Genomic DNA, 21,930 nt, shown 5'->3' with positions numbered 1-21,930 from the left:
ATGAAAGGACTGCAATCAAAGTAAAATACAACTATTGCTTCTCTTCTTTTTATCTGGTTACGGTGCACACATAGGGCCTCATTACGACCCAGGCGGAGGTCCATGGTGCTAATAGCACCGTGGTCCATGCCGGTAACTTACCGACTCCGCCATGGAGAAAGGGGGATTTACCACCCCATTCCAAGGTTGGTGGGGCGGTATTTCCCCATTTCCCCATGGCCCTTCCACATTCCCATTTTTGACCCATAGGGCTCAATGGGAATGGGGAAGACGCTAAAGGTCGGGTCCCGCAAAGGGACCTCGTAATCAGGCTCTAAGTGTTCAGCCTTTTACGGCGCCGTTAAACACTTAGCGCCAGGGTCGTAATGAGGCCCATTGTTGGGAAAATAGAAGACGCACACCTACTTGGAATATTCCTAAGTAAGCCATGAACCTGTACTTGTTGCTTTGTAAACATAGGCTGCGGATCGAGGAGCAGAGATTAGGACTTCATAGCATCCAACCGTATCTGTTGAGTTTAAAGGATAGTTCCGGGACTTTTTTTTTAATTGTCCCTACGGTTCTGCCATGTGTTTTCAAGCATAACTCGGTAGATCGTAGAAAACGTTCCTATGGACCTTACCCGACTTTTCGTCCATTAACGCACTCGAAATCAGCCGCCATTTTCTGATAATCCTATCATTTCCCCCCATCGCCCTGGCTCACCTGCTTTTGCGGCACTAAATCAAATCCCCCGCCCCTGAGCCTGACATCAGCAGACGCGTACCGCCCATTTCCCAACGCCAAAGCACGTTTCGTGTCAACAATCGCTGCGCCTCAGCTAATGAAGTGTCGCCATGGAAATGGCAGGACGCCTCTTTCCTCAATAAGTATAAACACACCGTTCCACAACACACAGCAGCAGATTTTCGATTCCATTACTCTCTGTGTGTTACTTTGAGTATTCTGTGACTCGTTTCTGTGCTCTGGTCAGCTACCTTCGTTGATTGTAGCCCGTGTGAACAGATACCAGTACCACCGCTATAAATTATTTTACTTTCTTTACCACACAATGGCTACAATAATGCCGTATATGTACGAGCCCGAGTACACCGAGGAAGAACTACTGGAAAGGCAAGCACGCGAAAACGATGGGGATTCGGACGGCAGTTGGGAGGACCAGTCAACGGATGAAGAGCCTGGACCATGTCGCATGGACGGCGTCTCCACCTGGTGCACGTGCAATCGGTGCGAGCTAATGCCAACTGAGGAGGAGAACTGCTGCTGCCGTGAAAATTCCGGGTGCTTGGCCTACATTTCGGAAGGCGAGCCAAGTCCGCAATGCATCACCGAGCTGCCAGAGTTCAGGGAAGCCTGCCTCTCACGGACAGTGTTGAGGATGATGATGGTGCTTATGCACGAACTTTGCGGCACTGTTCGTCCGCGTAATCCGAGTAACGAGTAAGTATACTCTGGTTGTGATGTCAGTGATGCCACTACTATTTCATGGTCGTCTCATCATTCGAATGCATGTAAATTGGTTCCATGTTGTGCATTTTCTAGATAGAATTTTTTTCAAAGCAGAATGACATTTTTTACCTGAATCGACAGTGATAAGAAAGTTTTGTCATTTTAATACAGTTTGCATCTTTCATTTTCACAGGTGGTACAGGCTGGTGGCCTATCGTTGCTTCACTTGGTGGCTTCACGGGAGGCTCGGACACCGCGTTCGGAGAGTAATACCTGCCTGTGCGGTACTTGCCATTAGACAACATTTCCCCAGCGACAGTGGACAATACCGCGGATTTTCCATGGATGCGCTGCAACCGCAACTTTACAATGTGTAATGTTTATTATTTATGTTCAATTGAAATTAAGATCTAAAATAAAACCCAACATATATTTTAACAATGGTTGTTTTGATTTTTTAAATGAATCTAGTGTGTCTCCATTGAATAGTCTTCCTGTGCCTTGTCTTGTCACACCACATGTCTCCGGCCAGCATCCTCCCTCACGCTGGCCGCCCACCTTCAATCCACATAACCGTTGAACCCATATGCAGCAGACATACATATGTTATTTTGCGGGTTGGCATCAAGCCTCCCGGCCTTGCCTCCTCCCCCAAAAATACTTACCACACCACTTTGTTCAAGCGTTGGCAATAAAAGGAAGGCCGTTGGATTTTATTGACACAAAACATGGTTATAGGTAAATAATCAATATGGTTGATCATAATAAATCATCCTTTTGGGCACCGGGTACAGAGATGACCCCCTCTGGCCCGTGCCGCCTTGCCACCACAGGCCAGCCTGCTGCTGACTAACTGCATAGGCATCCAGGGTCTCCAGGGTGAACTGCACCCATATATTCTCCTGGGAGGCTGAGGTATTTATAAACTCACCCCCCTGCCTTCCATGTACTAGATCCTTCAGCCTGCCTCTTACATGCAGTTAGATGGCCTCTCCTTGGTGAGGCCCTGCGGCAAACGAGTCTTGTCTGCACGACCACCGCCCCAATCCACCCCCCGCCCTATCAAAGGCAGTTCGCACCGGGGTACTTGCGCTGGCAAGTGGAGCTGTCAGGGAGCGATAAAGGCCAAGAGGTGCCAAAGACCATGTACACTTCAAAGTGGTCTATAGAGCATGGGTTGTTGTTCCCATGTCTACCTCCAGACCCCGTGTCTCCTGCCAAGCATCCCCCCTCACGCTGGACGGCCCCCTGCAATCCACATAAGTGTGTCTCCATTCACGAGTCTTCCTGTGTCTTGTCTGCACGACCACCGCCCCAATCCACCCCCCGCCCTATCAAAGGCAGTTCGCACCGGGGTACTTGTGCTGGCAAGTGGAGCTGTCAGGGAGCGATAAAGGCCAAGAGGTGCCAAAGACCATGTACACTTCAAAGTGGTCTATAGAGCATGGGTTGTTGTTCCCATGTCTACCTCCAGACCCCGTGTCTCCTGCCAAGCATCCCCCCTCACGCTGGACGGCCCCCTGCAAACCGCATAATGCCACGACATATACACGTCATTCATTCACAAACACACCCCTGTTTCGAATTCTTTATAACCCACTTCATATTTCGAATGAGAACTTCTTTGCGCTTTGCTAGTCAACCCGTGAAGGTGCTGGTTATCTGCTCTTCATCTCTGTGAACTTCCGTGACCACTTCGAGCAAACTCGTCAGTTTGCAACCTGTGAACTGCTCCCTATTCTACGACAAGAAACTACTCTGATCCCTGCATCTAACTGTTTGTTCGTCAAGGTAAGGCCATGTACCCTAATCATTTTGCGTCCAATTTTTTAATTTATATCGATTTGCTAGTAGTCATCAAATTGCATCCATGTTTTCTTTTCGTTCAAGACAGTACATGCAAGGAACTAGTCACATGTTCTGAGTTTAGTCAAATTATTTTTCTATTTTTTTAAAGTTATTCAAATACTTATCTGCATGTGAATAACGTGTATAGTTACAAGAACCAAAACGAACCTTGCATTGGACCTTTTATGTGTCATTTAATTTTTTAACACAAATTGTATTCATTGAGAATTGTTGATCTTTACTTTTCAGAACTTTCCACAATGCCTGCCTGTTCCATTGGCGGTTGCCCTTCGAAGACCCATAATAAATCTGAAGGTACTATAATGCATGTTTTCCCTAAGACAATAGATCAGATAAGAGAATGGGTCCGATATTGCGGATATCCACCGTCTGAGCTTGAAAGTAGAGTCCTAGAAGTCTTTGCGGACAAGAGGGGTGATCGATACCGCATCTGCAGCAGGCACTTTAGCTCAGACATGTACTCCACATCATTGCTAATAAAGAAGAACACACCGCGAGCGAGGCGAAAATTGCTCTCAACCGCTATTCCCACTCTATTCGTCCACATCCCTCCACTGGTGAGTCAAGTTTACGTATTTATCTCTCGGCCTTGCGGTAGTGTGTAGCATTAGCTAACAATAATTTCCCCATTTATGTATCCACTCAATATGAAGGCGGAAGATTCTCCATCCGTGTCGTTATTGCAGTCATCAGCCACTTCAAGCGCCTATCGGGTAATCTTACTTGGCTATTCTGCCACTGACTTGTTTTAGGCATGTAAATCAATAGTTTTAATTTATCGTGTAATTATTTTACCTAATGGTACACCCTTGTACTCGTCCTCTAGTCTTTGTTTTCAGTTATAATTATTGTTATCCAAAATAATTCAAGTACTGTCTTTCAGGGAGATGCTGAGGAGTCCAACGTATTGACGACTACCGTTGATGTCACTCAGATGCTCGAGGTACGTTTCAGGACAGTTCCATCGATGGAGATCATCAGATCTTGCATTCTTGTAGCGTGATTGTTACACACAATGTTTCTTTCGTTTTTAGCCATTGATATGTCCTTCTGTCGTCGCCCTCCTATGTGTCTTCTTTTTTCAATATTGTGTTCATTACTAATGAAAGTCCTATGTTTCAGGGAGTCGATGGAGCATTAGTCCAAGAAGAAGGGGGAGCGTGCAGTTACGGGTCGGCGCAACAGCTTGCAGAAGTGTGCACCGCAGTTACATCGTCCCTTGATGTTCTTATGCATTTCGAGGTATGGATACTGACAGTTCGATGAAGCGAAATCATATGACGTGATTACATCCGCTATACTTCCTTCTTTATTAACGCAAGTACTATGTTTCAGGGAGATGACGGAGCTTCTTCTACAAGAACATCACCCCTAGTAGTTGATGCAGATTTCTGGGTGGTGACACTTCCAACGATCGAGCAAATCGAATCATATTTAGATATCCATTATTTATTTTAGACAACTGATCATTTGTGCAGGTCTATTTAGATGAGCCGTTCACGCCTGCACAAACTTTCTGTTCTTTTTATCAAAATAGAAAACCATACTAATGCAATTACTGTGTTTCAGGGAGTCACTGAAGCATCATCTTCAATAATATCATCAATGGAAGTCTATGAGGAGCCCGAGGTATGGATCTTGACAGTTCCATCTAACTAGATCAACAATGCGTGAATAATTGTCGTTTGAATGTTCTACACAAAGCGCTCATTCGTGTTTTGCTATTGAGATGTACGTGGGTATTGGTCCCCAAGTACATTTTGTGTTTTCGATATTATTATACATACTAATGAAAGTTCTATGTTTCAAGGAGTCCATGGAGCGTCAGTGCGTGATGGATGTGCTTATCAGGAAAACATAGTCGTTGCAGCGCAAGAGGAAGTGGAGACATGCACACACGAGTCGGAGCAACAGCTTCCTGATGTTGAAGTTCGAGGCAAGAAAGTTTCAAAGAAAAGAAAGCAAAAGAAGGTTAGTGTCCTGGTCACTATATTATGTTGTTTTTCACTGTTAATAGTTCAATACTGTAATGTGTGTTTAAACTGAACATCCCTTTTCCAATCTGTCCTCTAGTTGCGAGTTGGTGTACAAACTAGATCTACACAGACAGTGAAGCGAACGAGAGATGTTGCTTGTCAAACCTTTTGGCAGGGACTTGAGACTGGAGATGCATTGTGCCAATGGGAAGAATATGAAGTGATTGACAACGGAGCTATACCACCACCAGCCATTGATAGTGAATGTCCTCCTGGTAGTTCGGATGCAGTCGGAGATCAATTCACAGAATCCACACCCGCAAAAACTAAGACCGCGAGAAAGTTGAAGAAATTGTTTTATTCACCCATCGCCGGAGAAGGAACAGATGTTGCAATGGAAGAGAATGAAGTGGACGACAATGAAACACCATCAATATCACTGAACATAGCGGAAGACGATATCAGAGATTCTACCTTTCATGTGAGTGACATGTCCTCAACGTTACAGGCCGAACCAGCTGGGATGCAGAGTGACAGTATAAGGAAAGAGGCCATATTCATTGTATTCGATAGTTGTTTGATTGATCTTATTATTCGGATGAAATGTGGGCATTCGGTTGGTGGGGAAGTATGTGGGGAGCCATTGATTAATGTGACTCGTGCAATTCGAGGCACTAACCTTAAAATACATGCCACCTGTACAAAATATCATCCTTTCACATGGTCTGCACAACCTATGCTGGGACAACTGCCAGCAGGCAATCTACTTTGTGCAGCGGCTGCACTTTTTAGTGGTTCAAGTTTTAAAAAATTAGAGTCTTTCTTTCAGTTTGTGGGAATCCATTTCATTGCGAAAACTCAGTTCTACAAATACCAAACCGATTATCTATTTCCAGCCATTAGCGAAGCTTGGAGAATGGAAAAAATGTCTATTGATAGTACATTCGCGGGCAAACGGTTCAGGCTAGCCGGTGATGGACAGTGCGACAGCCCAGGATTTTCAGCCAAGTACTGCACCTACCACTTTCAGGACATGGAAAGTAAGAAAATTGTGAGTTCGGTGGTCGTGCAGGTGTCACAAAGTACATCCTCAGTGGCCATGGAGAAAGTTGGCTTTGTAGCATCATTGCAAGAACTACAATCGCGGGGAATGGTGATCGACCTGATAGCCACGGACAGACACGTTTCAATTGCCAAGACAATGAGAGAACAGTACAAAAATATAAATCACCAATTTGACGTTTGGCATCTTGCAAAATCAATCAATAAAAAATTGTCGGCTGCAGGTAAAAAAAAAGAATTGCAAGGTATTTCACAGTGGTCCAAGTCAATCAGCAACCATCTTTGGTGGAGCTCAAAAACATGTGGAGGGTCATTGGAAATTCTACTGGAAAAATGGCGGTCAGTAATGCCACACTGTACGAACGTTCACCGATGGAACACGAACCAACATTTTCACAATTGTGAACATGGCCATTTGTCCACAGAGGAGGCACGGAAGAAGAAGTGGTTGATTCCTTCATCACCCACTCACAAAGCCATTGAAAAGATTGTATTTGATAAAACTATAACAAAAGCTTTGAGGGGACTCACGGAATTCTGCCACACAGGAGATTTGGAGGTGTTCCACAATATGTGCCTCAAGTACAGGCCAAAACGATTGCATTTTGGCATGGAGGGCATGATAAATCGGACTCTTTTAGCGGTCTTGGCACATAACCATAATGTTGGCCGTCAACAAAGTAGGACGACCGGAACTTTAGGGACGCTTCGCTACAATAAGGCCTTCACTAAAAGAAGTAAACAATGGGTGATCAAACCAGTGTTTGAGGATATGCAATATGAGTTTATTGAGAAACTTATTGTTGACGTCCTAGATAGGCACATAAATGGAGTTGTGAACGAACCTGTGCAGGGGACAACTGCATTGCCACCCAACATTGCCTCTGTTCCATGTCCACCTAAAGAAGAACTCATTGAGAAATACACATCACGGTTTAAATGATTGTAATTTGATTGTCTGTTCTCTCGAGTCTCCTCATGTCGCAGGCCCATTGAATATGTGTATCTATCCAACCTTGTTCATTTGCGCATTAAATTAAACCAAACAGTAATATAAATCATTTTTCAAAAAATATAGAATGTCTCCGTATTTATGGTTCTGTGGGGCTGCAAAGCACGCAGACAAAATGCAAAGATGGAGTGTAAATTTCAAGTCCTGTGAGAATGCCTTACACTGAATGTATCTAACTAGGAATGTGTGCTCGTTCAAAGTGAAGGTCAGCTGCTTTGATTTTTTCTCGGGTGCCAGAATGGCCCACGACTCAGTATAAGGTTCTATTGTATTTTGACCTTGACAGGCCGGGACCACGTAAGAAACGATAATGAATAGAATTTCAGAAACGAAAGCCATTTAATGTTCGTTCATTAGAAGAAATAACGTCGGCATAGAAGGAGTGGTATTTCGGGGCTGCCCTACGCACAGACACAATGGAAAATGCAAATATAATGTAAGTAACTCTTTAGATGAGTTTATACCGCAATTTAATTACTATACAGTAGCTTTAAAGACGGGTTAAGTTGTACTTGTTCGTTCTATGTGGCATATTGTTTTGTACCGCGCACTATCTTGGGGAGAACCGTCTACTTTTACGGAAGCACCTCAAAACCTTTGCTTCTGCTTTCTCTCTCCCTCTCCCCTGCTACAACTGGTCCACTGTCTGCGATCTCGGTCCTGGGCCCTTCCACTCTCCACCTGCACTCCCTGTCAACCCCTGCACTGAGGGACTGTCTCAGTATCCTACAGCCCCCCTTGACGTTTAAAACCCAGTTGCACTGTCCTAGTTATGAAATAATTTCCCGACCGAATATATAAAATGAATAATTTTAATAAAGATCTGATGGTGAGACTAATTTCATTTTTTATGTTTTTAGGTACATCATTCACTACTGTCTGTGTCACGAGTACCAGACACCGGCGGACGGCTTCTACAGCCGCCAGTTGCTTCTCCGCGTGAACAACGTTACCACCCTGACCATTTTATGGGACGATCGCCAAGTACAAGTATGCCCTTACGCGGTACTAACGGCTAGATGCAACATACAGACCGTTGTGGTGGCCTAGTGCCTCGTTGTTTAAACAGCCATGCGATTATCAGTGCGACCGAAGAGCTTATTTTATCGTAAACCAACACCCTGTTTACTGCACACGAACATCGCTTGCCTCAAGACGAACTATTTTGGATCGAGAGCAAATAAAAATGAAAATCGCAGAATATTCTCTAAACATTTGATGTCAAATAAATGTACTTTACCAAATTTACAATCTTGCGGTTTGATTTAAAAGTACAGTTTCATATTGCGAATTGTGGCGCGCTGTGTTGTGTGAGCTGATCTGTGTTGATTTCCGGGTTCTGTGTGGAGTCGCGTAGAAGACGCCTGGGCGCGTTTGCCTACGCAGCACAGTCACGTCACGGATAGAGGCGGGGAATATGAATGTTTTGATAAAGTCTGTTTCAGGGGCGGGAGATTTGATTTAGTGCCGCAAAAGCAGGTGAGCCAGGGCGATGCGGCAAGTGATAGGATTATCAGAAAATGGCGGCTGATTTCGAGTGCGGTAATGGACGAAAAGTCGGGTAAGGTCCATAGGAAAGTTTTCTACGATCGACCGAGTTATGCTTAAAAACACATGGCCGAACCGTAGGGACAATAAAAAAAAAGTCCCGGAACTATCCTTTAACATTTTCTAAATGTTATCATGGTTTTTGACAATTGCAGTTGACGTAACCAGTATTTTATATGCGTAACCCTTCATATGATTCTGGGTTTTCTTTCACTTGTCAGTCAGAGAAAAAAAAAGAAAATGAAAACATTGCATGTCGTTTTTTTTTGGCCATACTGTTTGATTTGTATTATGTTTTATTTGTGTATGTGTTTCTTCTGCTCCGGAGAGGGAGTTTGTTAATTTCACTATTTTTTCCAAATAGAAAATGTTTCTCCCTTTTGCATTCGCAGGACAGTTGTTTCTCTTTCTTTTCATTCAGGCGCAGCCATCTCGTCGTCCATTTTGGGTTTTGGCACGTAATAGACAAAATGGTGGGATTTGGTGTCGCCCGTCTGACAGGGTTACGGGCGTGTCGTTGAGGTGATTTTACCTTACAGATCGGTAGGATCCCCTGTGGAGACTGGCCCACTTGGGAGAGTTTGAAAAAGCCTGCAGGTTTACTCGGGTTGGGGGATAGAGGAGAGGAGAGAGAGAGAGAGCGCCGTCCACATGGGCTCAAAAGCTGGCCGGTGCACCTGCCATAAATAAAAGCAGGCCTTCCTAGACCTGCTGATAGTCTGGTTTCCTCATCGAGGAATTGTGCCTTTGCCACCCGCGGTCTCCGCAGGCATGTAAAGGTGGCTGGCTTTCCACCAGTATGGTGCTTCTGACACCGCCTCACCTTGAGTGGGTGGGGGTCAGTCCTCCCTCAGAGGGTTGCCGAGGTCGAGTTATAAACTCCCTGGTGACAGCCTGTCAGAACCGTGCTTATCTGAAGGGGGGCCCCGGGGAGAACGTGAAGCGTTTCCCCCGGGGTGTATTTTGGCACTGCACACGGCCAGCGAGTGGCCGTGGGGGGTAGAGCGCCTTCAGGGGGTACTTAAGCTGTCAGGGAAGGTTTGGGAGACAGGCGACGGTTGGACTCTGAGATTGATCAGTCCTGTTGCCTGCTCCCGAGCCTTCCCTGAAGCTGAGCCTAGTGTGCTGAGGTTAGTTCAGGTGAATTAGGGTTGCTAGTGAGCTAGAGTGGGTACATGAGGAATAGTTAGGAAAAAAAAAAAAAAATAATAATAATAATATTTTGAATTATTTATAGTCGGGGGTACCGTATTTAAGGTACCCCCCTTCTTACCATAGTTTCTGGCGGCTTTGCCTTGAAGCTGTTGGCCTGTGGTCAGGGTTTTTTCAGCCCATTCCTGTTTGGTGTGTTTTGGGCGGGGAAGTAGCTTCTGCCTGCTGGATCCATGTGTCATCCGTTCAGTGGAGCGTGGGGGCCTTTTCATTCAGGCAGCGTGTTTTCTCTGAGGCAGGAAGCTTTTGACCCATGCCCTGTCCTTCGGCCAGCTGCCAGCTCTTAGATAGCTGCCCGGGGCCATCCAGCCCCTCTTTTCATGTACGGCGGTTTTGTTCAATTAGCCTGTTTACTTTTCTACGTAGCGTGTGTGCGCAGTGGCTTTCCCTGTGTGAAAGGGGTCACTGCAGTTCCCTTAAAGGGAACGTATCGTGTTGCAGCTTAGGTTTGTATTATCTGTGCGCATTCTTCTGCGCTCCTTAAGGGGCAGTGTTCTTTGCTTTCCTTTTTACGGCCTCTATTTCTTTTCAGTGCACTGTCGGAGCTGCCTTCGGGTGGGGGGGGTCTCAAGGGGCACTAATAAGTGTTGCCCCTTTTAGTGGGTATAAACAAAAAATATTAATAATAATAAATACAACTACAAAAAAAGTTTCTTCTTTCATATATGATAATATTTATTATTGTATATGCTAAATAGGTTATATAGTGTTTAAGTGACCTTTTAATGGGAGATTAGTTTATAGTTCAATTTACTTCTGGGTTTCCGAATTCTCAGAGTATTTGCCCACGGGTAGGTGCTGGCTCGGGGGTGTTAGTTAGCTAAGTGCTACAGGGGGCATATTTCAGTGCACATTTAGATTATCGGTGCACAATGGTGGGCCAGGGAGCCAAAAGGAAGGGGCTGGTGGATGCCAGGGCTCTGAGGGAGGCCTTAGAAATCATTAGCAGGGTATCTAAGGCCCACTTGGAAGGGGCGGTGGGGGAAGTAACGGGACAAGGGGAGGTAGGTGGGGGCAGGCTGCAGCGTGGAGCTGAGGCAGAGGGGGCTCTCGCAGCAGTGGTGGCTTGCACCCCCGCGGCGGGTAGTGGGGAGATTTGGGAATCCAGGGGCAGGAAGATGAGGAGGGAGATAGATAGGAGGGCGTCCGGGGGAGAAATGATTTCGGGTGGGGAGCCAGGGAGGGAGGGAGTCATTGATAGCCGAGGGGAAGCTAGGAGTGCTCAAAAATAGGTGGGTCAAGGGAACCATGGTGGGGGCGGTGATGGGGCACAGAAGGGGGTGACAGGGCAGAGGGGAAAAGTGGGTAAATACCTGCAGAAGAGTGCAGGTGGGAGAAGGAGGGAGAGGTCCCCATCAATTGAGGAGGTTAGAGTGGGGTGCGGAACGGCCCCTCTGGGTGGGAGGAGTGAGGGCGGAGGGTGCTGCGCAGCCCGCGCTGTTCAGGTGGAGGTAGAGGGTTTTAGAACAGCCCCTCCTCGGTCAGCGCAAGGAGAGCCTAGAGGGTGCAGCACAGCCCCTAGCATTGAGGATTACAGGGTGGAGGACGGCATGCCTCACCCGAGAGAAGAGGACCAGGCAGGGGTTTCTGCGGCCCCGCCGAGAAGACGTCAAAGGAGTGGCGGGGCAGAAGCCCCAGGCTCCCAGGAAGAAGATCAACTCAACTCGGGCATGAGCTCGCATCCACAATGGTATTTAAGGGGGATGAAGTTGGATTGGAGGATTATGTGGGGCAGTGGGAGGTAGAGGGTTATAGGGCGGTGAGGGAAACGGGGTAGGAGAGAAGAAGTTTGAGGTGGGATCGGGAAAGGCAGGTGCAGGGTGGTCGGGGGGCAAGAGGTCGGGGGAACTATTGGCTGGGTGAATCTGCTGATATGTTTTGTCCCTGCAGTAGGAGCCCTCTAAGAAAGGAGATGAGGAGCATCGGTGTGGACGCCAGACCACAGATGGGCTGTGTGGAAAGTGGTGAGCGGGAAAGGGAATGGTCATCTGCATGGCAGGGAGGGGACACGAGAAGGGGGATGGGAAATGAAGGGTCTGGTCTGCAAGGGGTAAGGAAAGAAGTTGGTGTACAGGCCATTGGAGCCTTGGGGGATGAGAAGAGCATTAGCTCAGAGAAGGTTCAAACGGACAAGGTGGTGGAGCCATTGGTGCTCGAGGTGCCAGTTGAAAAAGAAAAAGAGGTTGAAGTGAAAGGAAAGGAGAAAAAACTGCCGTACATGGGTATCACAAAACCTTTGGGGGTGCACTTGATGGCAGCGACCAGGCAGAAGATTCAGGCGGGGGAATTTGTAGATGTTTTTAAGGTGCTCCATAGGGAAGTGAGAGCAAAGGAGGGATATAAGGAAGAAGAGAGGGAACTGGCATCGCGCCCAAGGGTCCCGGTGACTATTGAGAATTGGACATCTGCATTTATCATTTATGCCAGCGTATATTGTGAGAAATTGCCGGAGCGATGTGTGGCTCTGCTCAAATATATGGACGTAATTAGGAAGGCTTACACGAGTTTTGGGGGTTTTGCCTGGGTACGCTATGATGAGGAATTCAGAGCAAGAATGGCAGAGGACAGTCGAGTGGTGTGGGGAGAAATAGACATGGATATTTGGCTGCAATGGATGGCTCCAACGAGGCCTGCCCCGACGTTGCACACAGCAAGTGGTCTGCCTGTGCCTTACCGGCCCTTTCTTGGTCGCCCCGCCCATGAGGGGGTGGTGGGAGGAGGCAGAGGACACCCCTCAGCAGCATGTTGGGCGTTCAATAAAGAGGGCTTGCCGAGGGGGATGTGCAAATTTAAACACGAGTGCAGCAGGTGTGCGGGTCGGCATCCGGTTACAGATTGTTTTCAGGCAGGGGACAGTGGGTCAGGGCAAGGAGCGGGGCAAGGAGGTGGTGGGGAAGGACCGCATGCCAGGTAAAGCGGGGTGTTCTGGTAGGCCGGGCTCAGTTTATCGGAAAAGGAGGGGGGGCACAAGGTTTGATGAGAGGTTTTGGGGGCAATTCAAAGGGGGTAGGAGAGGGGTGAGGGGGAAGATGCTGAGGTAGGGCAGGGGAGGGCAGCAGGGGGAATGTACCTGTGGAAATTGTTAAGGGGTGGTGGCCGTCGTTTGGAGGGCATGAACGACGGTGGCAAAGACCTCACGGTTGCCGCACGACAAGGTGAGTAAGCTTCTGGCTGCATAGACGGAGGTGCGGGAGCGCCTCTGGTGCAGCAGGGGGAAGTGATGAGATGGGTCTGCATGGACAGGGGGTGCACTAGGGCCCCTGGTGCAGCTGGGGGAAAGAATGGAGCAACGAAGCAAGGGGCTGGAAGAGGAATTTATATGGAATGGACTGCATGGACAGTGGAGCAGGTTTGGCCCCTGGTGCAGCGGTGGAGAGGAGTAAGGCAGAAAAGGGACCTGCATGGACGGGGGTGCATTAGGGCCCCTGGTGCAGGTGGGGAAACAGGTGATAATGGACGCAAGCAGCTTGAAGATTAGTTATATGGAATGGACTGCACAGACGGGGGTGCAGGGTTGGCCCCTGGTGCAGTGGCAAAGAGGAGTAATAAAGAAAAGGGCCTGCATGGACGGGTGTGCACGTGGGGCCCCTGGTGCAGGGTGGGCAACGCAGGGCCATATTAGTAAGGTGAGGGAAGGTGGGGGGCAAGTGTGAACAGGAGGGTAATAGGTTAGAGGAGAAAGGAGGTCTGAGTGGGTTTAGGTGTATTGTTTAAAGGTTAGGCGAAAGGTGCGAAATATAGAGGGACAGGTAGGAGAGGACCGGGGGTGTTTCCTGAGAGGGATAAGGAGATGGCCAGGAAGGATAGGTTACTGAGGAAGGTGTTAGTAGTGGTGTGGGAAGGGTTAGGAGGTTGGAACTCATTCATTTAGGAGGGATGCAGCATCTGAAGATAGCAGGCTGGGCTATTCGGAGGAGTAGGTGAAAAGTTTGGGACGCTGTAAGTAAGGGAGATACAAAGAGTATGTCAGGGACCGGGGCAAACGGGATGTCTTTAAAGAATTTTTTCAGTAGGTAGCAGGAGTGTTGCAGTTATGAGGATGTTGTTGATCAGTAAGTGATTTTGTAATTTCTTTTTCAGATGCTGCTAGGAGGTCGGGCCAGATGTCGCATATCTGGTTTGTGGGACATGCTGTGGTTAAGTGGGCGGGGAAGGAAGCTGAGAAAAGGGTTGTTGGCAGGCAACTGGGTTGCAACTATAAAGATGTTGTGGTAAGATGGTCCGGGTCTGGGGGGCTGCGCTGGGATCAGTTGCTTCCTATGTTGGCTGGGTTGAGGGAAATCTAGGGGCCTCCAGATGGGGTGATTAACTGTGGGGAAAATTATCTGGTAAGGGATACAAGTGTGGCTCTAATTAGGAAAATAAAAAGGGATTTTGTTATGGGTCCGAGAAGTGTGGCCTCAAGAATCTGTAGGGGGGACTAAGTGGTTGCCGCTGAGTGTTTGCAGGGGAGTGAGGAATGTGGGAGCGATAGAGCGGGCAAGGAAGGGGATAAACAGAGAGATGATAGACTTTTGTGCATCGGTGGCGGTACAGGTTTTGGACCATAAGGAGATAGTTTAGGAAGGATTCATGAGATTTAGAGAGGATGGTGTACACTTGTCGGTATTTGGGAATAATCATTATCTGGCGGACTTGAGCTCTTGGCTGGGAGATTGGTTAAGGAGTTGGAGGTAAGGAGAATGGGTGGGGGGTGGGGCAGAAAGAACACCTCGGTGGAGGGTTTTTCTGGTGCCGGGGGCATGGCCCCTTTAGATGTGGGGGGAGGGAAGCACAATGGGGGAATGGCGCGGGAAAGGATGCGGTGGTGCTGTTTGCACAAGCGGGCCACCCCGTGGGAACAGGTATTGAGCCTGAAGGGGCATGGCCCTGGGGAGAAAGCGGGAAGCCTAGAGAAGGGGTAAGGAGACGGTAGGGTCCAAGAGATAGTTAGGGAGGAAGTGTTTTTATTTAATTATTTAATTGTTGGGGAAAATGTATATGTTTAATTATTTAATTGGTTGTTTAAAATAGTTCTTTAGTCTGTAAGGCCATGGAGCCAGGTAAGCGTTTAACTGTAAGCTTTGGCCTGTCACATTAAAGCGACCTTTTCCACTTTTAAATGAATCTGGGTTTTTGTGCAGTAAGCCAAAAGGAGGACCCCGGGGGGAACGTGAAGCGTTTCCCCCCAGGGTGTATTTTGGCACTGCACACGGCCAACGAGTGGCCGTGGGGGATAGAGCGCCTCCAGGGGGTACTTAAACTGTCAGGGAAGGTTCAGGAGACAGGCGACAGTTGGACTCTGAGATTGACCCGCCCTCCCACCCCTTTCATTTGGGTTAGGTCTGGTATCTGGTTTTATTTTCTAAGGAGGGGGGGGCATGTACTTGGGTTCTGCAGGGTTTTTTACTTTCCATGTGTTTTTTTTTTAAATGTATTTATTTATTTATTTATGGGGTTTTTGGTCTGTTTAGGGAGCTATTATCTGGTAGTTTTGTGTGACAGGTCGGGGCACTAGTGAAGTTGTAATGTAAAATTTCTGTTGCTGATGTGGCAGGTCAGACTGGCTGCAGGTCATAGGAAAGGGGGAGATTGGTGTAGAGGGGAGTCTCAGGGGTCCTGAAGCGGTTCTGTTGCCGGGGGCATGGCCCCTTTAGATGTGGGGGGAGGGAAGCACAATGGGGGAATGGCGCGGGAAAGGATGGGGTGGTGCTGTTTGCACAAGCGGGCCACCCCGGGGGAACAGGTATTGAGCCTGGATGGGCATGGCCCCGGGGAGAAAGCGGGACGCATGGAGAAGGGGTAAGGAGACGGTAGGGTCCAAGGGATAGTTAGGGAGGAAGTGGTTTTATTTAATTATTTAATTGTTGGGGTAAATGAAAATGTTTAATTATTTAATTGGTTGTTTAAAATAGTTCTTTAGTCTGTAAGGCCATGGAGCCAGGTAAGAGTTTAACTGTAAGCTTTGGGCTGTCACATTAAAGCAATCTTTTCCACTTTTAAATGAGTCTGGGTTTTTGTGCAGTAAGCCAAAATGCTATTGTACAGCGATGAGGTAGGAGGGAAAGGGCTGAGAGGGAGGAGGGACCGCTTATGAGCAGTCTTCTTTATTAACCCTTCTACTGCAGTTTGGTGCACTTTGTTAAATACCCCTAAATAAAGGAAGTAGATTATATCAGCTTTGTTGACTGTTACAGGCCCGGCTGGTGAAGTAACACAAATTGAACAATACTTCACACACTAGTACGTCTTAGGACGGTAACTCTTGTAAGAGCTGTGGCGTGTATATCATTTAGTAGTATGACTAGTCGAGGGAAGAGAGGTGCGCATACGGGTAAAGAAAGGTTGGATTTCTGGCTGTTGTACCCAACCCCGCCAGTGCGAGCTATGGTCTAGAGTGGATTTGCAGGCAGTTGCAGTGTTATCCTCCTATCAGTGAGTCCGTGTGGAGTAAACAAACTCTAAGTTAAAAGTGGACACCAACCGCGTGTCAGGTTTTCCCCCCCGAGTTCTGTACTTTGCATATTATCCCTCTCTATCTTTATTCTCTGCTGAAGTTCAGGAGGGGTAGAAGGTTTGTTCCAGGACAACAGGAGTGAAATGGGTTTTTGAGATGTAGGATAAACAAAATAATAGAAATAAACACACTTCCGGTGACTATTCCAGTGAATACTTTACCTCACACAATTTACCGCGTTTGTGTCTGGATTCGAAGTTGTGTTTACTTAGACTCATGGTCCATCACGGATAGCCGTGAGCTTTATTACATCCCTTTCGTTCCATTTTAGACACACTTCAGTTGGGACTAGATCCCTCTTTCTGTTTCCTTTGACTGGGCAGCGTTCTGTTGTGTGTTGTTTTTTCTTCTTTCCTTTCTTGTTATCTTCCTTTTGTTTTTTTGGGTTTGTGGCAGATTGCAGATGCCACAAGGTCTCTGGTAAACTCGAATTTGTGCCCAGTAAACAATGGCCCTCATTACAACACTGGCGCTAAACCATGGCACTATTAGCACCATGGTTGCTGCCGGTATTGTAACGAGTCCGCCATGGTGAAATGGGGAAGTACCACCCCATTCCAAGTTTGGCGGGGCGGTACTTCCCCATTTCACCATGGCCCTTCCCCATTCCCATTTTTGCCCCATAGGGCATAATGGGAATGGGGAAAGGTGGTAATTACCGTACTGCAAATTGCGGTACCGTAATTATCGCCAGGGTCCCTTTGCGGGTCCCTGCAATAACGGCTGGTTCCAGCCGCCGTTATGGGAATTGGGCGCTAAGGGATTGCCGGTATCGGTACCCTTACCGGTACCGGTAATCCCTTAGCACCAGGGTCGTAATGACCCCCAATGCCTGGAGATTTGCCTACTTAGTAAGGACAAAGAGAATCAGCAACCGTTGTGAAGCAATGTTCACACAGCTCCTGTTTGCACAGAAATAGCATTGATATATGCTCTCTCTCTCTCTCTCTCTCTCTCTCTCTCTCTCTCTCTCTCTCTCTTTCTCTCTCTCTCTCTCTCTCTCTCTCTCTTTCTCTCTCTCTCTCTCTCTCTCTCTCTCTCTTTCTCTCTCTCTCTCTCTCTCTCTCTCTCTCTTTCTCTCTCTATATATATGTATATTTATGACATTTAAAAGCTGTTTTTTCTCCCTAAGGCACCAGGGCCTATCTATTATACAGGAAAGCAAGTTGTGGTTTCTTTTGCATCAATTATCCATTGTCATTAAGCACTGTATGAACTGTGTGCACTCTTATTTTAATGGTAATTGTATAGAAGAATGCATGCATGCGCAATTTACCCAAGACTGCCAAGATAGTGCTGCTTTATTTATTTATTGTTCCAATAGATAAAGGGGCCAAGGGGTTAACATCATTGTTGTGCTTGGTTCATTCATCACTGTTCTGGTGTAAAATTGGGCCTCTCCTCCTTATTGAGGGCAGCACAGTGTGCTGTTCACAGGACTAAGGGGCTCTGGGGAAAGCCCTGAAATTACACCCCAGTGGAGGCACTAGTTTACTTATCGACGGGGTGGGTGTTACATCTTTGCTCTCTCCGGATGTCAAGGCCATGCCCATGGAGGCAGTAAGGTGTGTGTTCCAGAGTGGGGAAATACGGGTTGATACTTTATCATACCTACAAGGAACTTTATGATATACTGGACCATACCAAGGTACCTAACATACACTTCCCTCAGACACCTTACATATGCCACCATTTCTTAAAACAAAAGAGAGAGTAGGAGCATCTAAGGGGCCTCTAATAGGGCCAACAATGCATTTCATCTCAGGGATTAAAATTTTCTTTTTGGTCATAGCTGGTGGAGAGCATGGCTCAGTCTTTGGAAGTGTTTGCAAGCAACTATTTTGACGTCTCTGTGAATGCACATTGTTTGCCAAAATGGCTGTTGAGGGGATTAGATCTGGTAGTACACAATAGAATTAGAACAGACCGATTTGCATTTACTGAAATATCGCGTTCTGGTTTTGTATACATGTGTATTTGATTGAAAATATGTGATTTAGAATGACTTCGGTCAGATTTGGATATTGCATCATTTTGTGAGATAAAAATTGAACTGTTCCTTGAAATTCATCCTCATTAGGGGAAAGCACCACAAATGCACTTGAAGAGTGTTGCTATTTTTTCCTGTTTACAATTATATGGGTTGGATGGGGCAAATTGATTTCCTAATGTTCTTTTGCATCACTGAATAGCCTTTTCCCACGTGGCTTAGAGAAGGCACTTTGCATTATTGGTATAGCCAGATTTAGTCTTGGGATAATACTCATTAATTGCTGGGGCATTTATCCCTTTTTGTTGAAGCAATTTCCTTTATTTGCCATACTGCTTACCTGGGATGGTAATTCTCCCCAACATTATCAACCTAATTAAGATTTACGTTGTTGCTCCTGATCTATGCAATACCCTCTTGGAGAGCATTTTGATCAGCTTGGTTCCCAAAAGCAGTTTAGCAATTTGCTCTCCTACATGACTTTGTTGATATTTAGGAAAGGTCTACATGTTAAGAGCACTAGATGGCAGAGGATGGGCTTTTTTCCATTGTTTTTCAGTTGATCTAAGATTACTGAATAGGAAGTCTAAGATCAGAGGCTCCACTCCCAATGTTTACAGTATAATTGCTCTACTCTATGGTCACAGAGTCCTTTCTAAGAGCTTCTTTAGCCAAGTTAACGTACTTCTATAATTTTCCTGAATAGACCCCTTAAGAACTCTCCCCTTTGAGGAAGGACAGAGGCATTGGAGGGAAACACTGGGTGAGTTCCAAACTGATCCATAACAAAATCTGACCCCGATTGCAGGAACATATTGATTTTGAGAATTCGACAGTAACGATAACACAATCTCATTGCAACTATTCTTGGGTATTTCAATTTCAATCAAATTATTAGTTTTGTGTTTCACGTTTTATGTTTGTTCGAAATATTCTGACTCTAAATCTGAAAATGACTGGCTAGTGTCCCCAGAAATAGGGTTTACAGCAGCTTTAATTTACCTTTATGCATTTTTGTTCAACCAAACATCTGATATTTTTCCTCTGTGTGTAATACCACACAAAAGGGTGCAGTGTTCAGAGTTAGGACCCTCAGTAGCAAAACCATCCATTGCTAGGTTTTGTTAAACATTTCTGACAAGAGTCATAAACGTCTTTGAGGCTTACAGATGGTTTGTTTTGTTTCAGGTAGTAGGTGACAGTGGGATGATAGCGTTTTGGTTCTCCATTGTAAGAACATACACACTGATCCAAAAGAATGAGGACAATGTATAACTTGTGTCAGAAGCTCAGTCGCCTGACCTTTTCAAGAGGGATGGGAATCCCGCTCAGCCTGGGATAGGAGGCCTGCCATGGAGAGATCCAGATCCAGTCCTAACCCAGAGGGAGAAAGTGATAGTTGGGAGGGCCTCAATTCTGGTCCTCTCCCCATGTGCCAGTTTATTTATTTGCAGTACCAATGGCATCACCCTATGCCTATGGCCCCAATGGTTTATCTTTTCATCCTGGAAAAGTAAGAGGTTCTGAAGAACACCCACGAGATAGAGAGCCAGCAGCACTGTATGTAAAAACTTTGGAATGCTCCGGACGGGAGCGGGAGAGAGCTAATGGGAAGAAAGATGGAGACCTAGCTACCCCATCAGGCTCTCTATGTGAGCAGAGTACAAACAGAAAACAGAAGCAGGAGCCAGAGCTCCTACACAGCAGTCACTGAAGCCACACACTTCATGTCAGCCCAAATTGCCCAATAGGGAAACCAGGGTGGCTCGCTGAAGTGTGTTCTTGTATTGCCAATGCAATGCAAGCTAACCGAATGTTGGTGTAGTGGGCATATGTCAATTAGCGACTTCAGGATGGGAGATGGTATCCTGAAGATGTATCAATCTTACCTCCCTCCCTATTTCCTATCTATTACCCTGTAACTACAATACAGCTCAATCCACTTTCTTACCTGCTGGCTCCAGTGTGGTTCCTGCTACTCACCAGTATCCTGAGATGATGGACACTGCCCTCCCCTACAGCACCAGCTACATGCAATATAGAAGAAAAAGACTGACTTACCATAGGAGCAACCAGTATAGACGTTCCCCAACCTCCAACAAGAATTGGGACACTACAACCACCACTGGTCTGCATCTGCCCCATAAAGAGAAAGGGGGTTAGGGCTTAGCCCACTATATGAAGACTCTGTTGTATGGAACACCTCCCTGGACGGTGGGGGATTAGACTTCCTAGGGACTGCAGACTAACCAGGAAATAGGGTGGGGGTTATACCCCTGTAAGCTTTGGGTTGTTCTGGTGAGGTCTGAGGAGGAGGATGAGGTGACAGACCGCGAAACCCACAGAAGGAAGCAAGGATGGTGGAGTAGATTTCTAGAGCATGTGCAGTCAGTGCAGGGGTGTGCAAGTGATACTCTTGTGAGAGTGCGTGAAAGAGTGGTAAGTGTGTTTAGACGGAGTATAGGGAGTGAATGTGAAGTGCTGTGGGAGTTAAAGAAGGGTGGTTGTTTAGAAGGTGGGGGTGGAGGACAAATAGTGCAGATGTGGGAGTAGTAGTGCAGAGGGGGGAAATAGTGCAGAGGGGGAGGGGGTAACATCGAAGGGTGGAGGCATGACAATAGAGTGAGGAACAGAGGAGGAAGAGGTAAGAAAAATAAAGGAAGCAGGTGGAGTTGGCGAAAGGGGAGTCGCGAGAAGGGAACATCAGGAGGGAAGTGGGAGAAGAGTACAAACGTGTGATAAAAAAAGACCACATTGGATTGTGTCTGAAAGGCACAATCCAATACCCCGGGGCTCAGAAAACGAACCCCTGGATTGAGTAGGGTCAGTCCAGCAAGGTTAGATAAATAAGGTGTCCTGATCTTAGCATCACCTTTAGACCTGAACCTAGATTGTAGGGGTCAATATTTGGCATATACTAACCTGGGGAATAGGGACGCCTGGGAGTGGGGGAAGAAGAGAAAGAGAACAACACTTGAACCATCTCTGAGAATATGAGTATTCCTTGAGCCCTCTGCAGCACTTATCACTCAAATCCTGTGCCCATATGTGGCCATAAGTACATTGATAAACAAAAATAACCCCAATAACTAAAGTTAGTCAGTCAGTGTTCACAGGCTTCAAGTCTCCAGTCACCAGCATCGGGCATGACCAACCACAGGGCAATCATGCATCACACCTGCAGTGTGCTATATGGCCATGCCACACCAGAATCCCTGCTTGTTGTATGCAGCTGGTCAACAGACAGACATTAAGGAGAGTGACCACACCTCCTTACTGTCTCCACTTTCACAAACATGTGTCCTTCGGTCACGGA

General features: G+C 46.8%; 1 protein-coding gene across 1 annotated transcript in view; it reads right to left on the bottom strand.

Annotated features, from left to right (window-relative positions):
- Nucleotides 1-21,930, bottom strand: part of LOC138548282 (vitamin D3 hydroxylase-associated protein-like) — a 746,809-nt gene that overhangs the window by 606,883 nt on the left and 117,996 nt on the right. The window lies entirely within an intron of this gene.

The sequence above is a fragment of the Ambystoma mexicanum genome, chromosome 1q (genome assembly GCF_040938575.1).
Source record: "Ambystoma mexicanum isolate Mex_15411 chromosome 1q, UKY_AmexF1_1, whole genome shotgun sequence".
Classification (NCBI taxonomy): domain Eukaryota; kingdom Metazoa; phylum Chordata; class Amphibia; order Caudata; family Ambystomatidae; genus Ambystoma; species Ambystoma mexicanum.
This window is presented reverse-complemented; position numbering and strand designations above follow the sequence as displayed.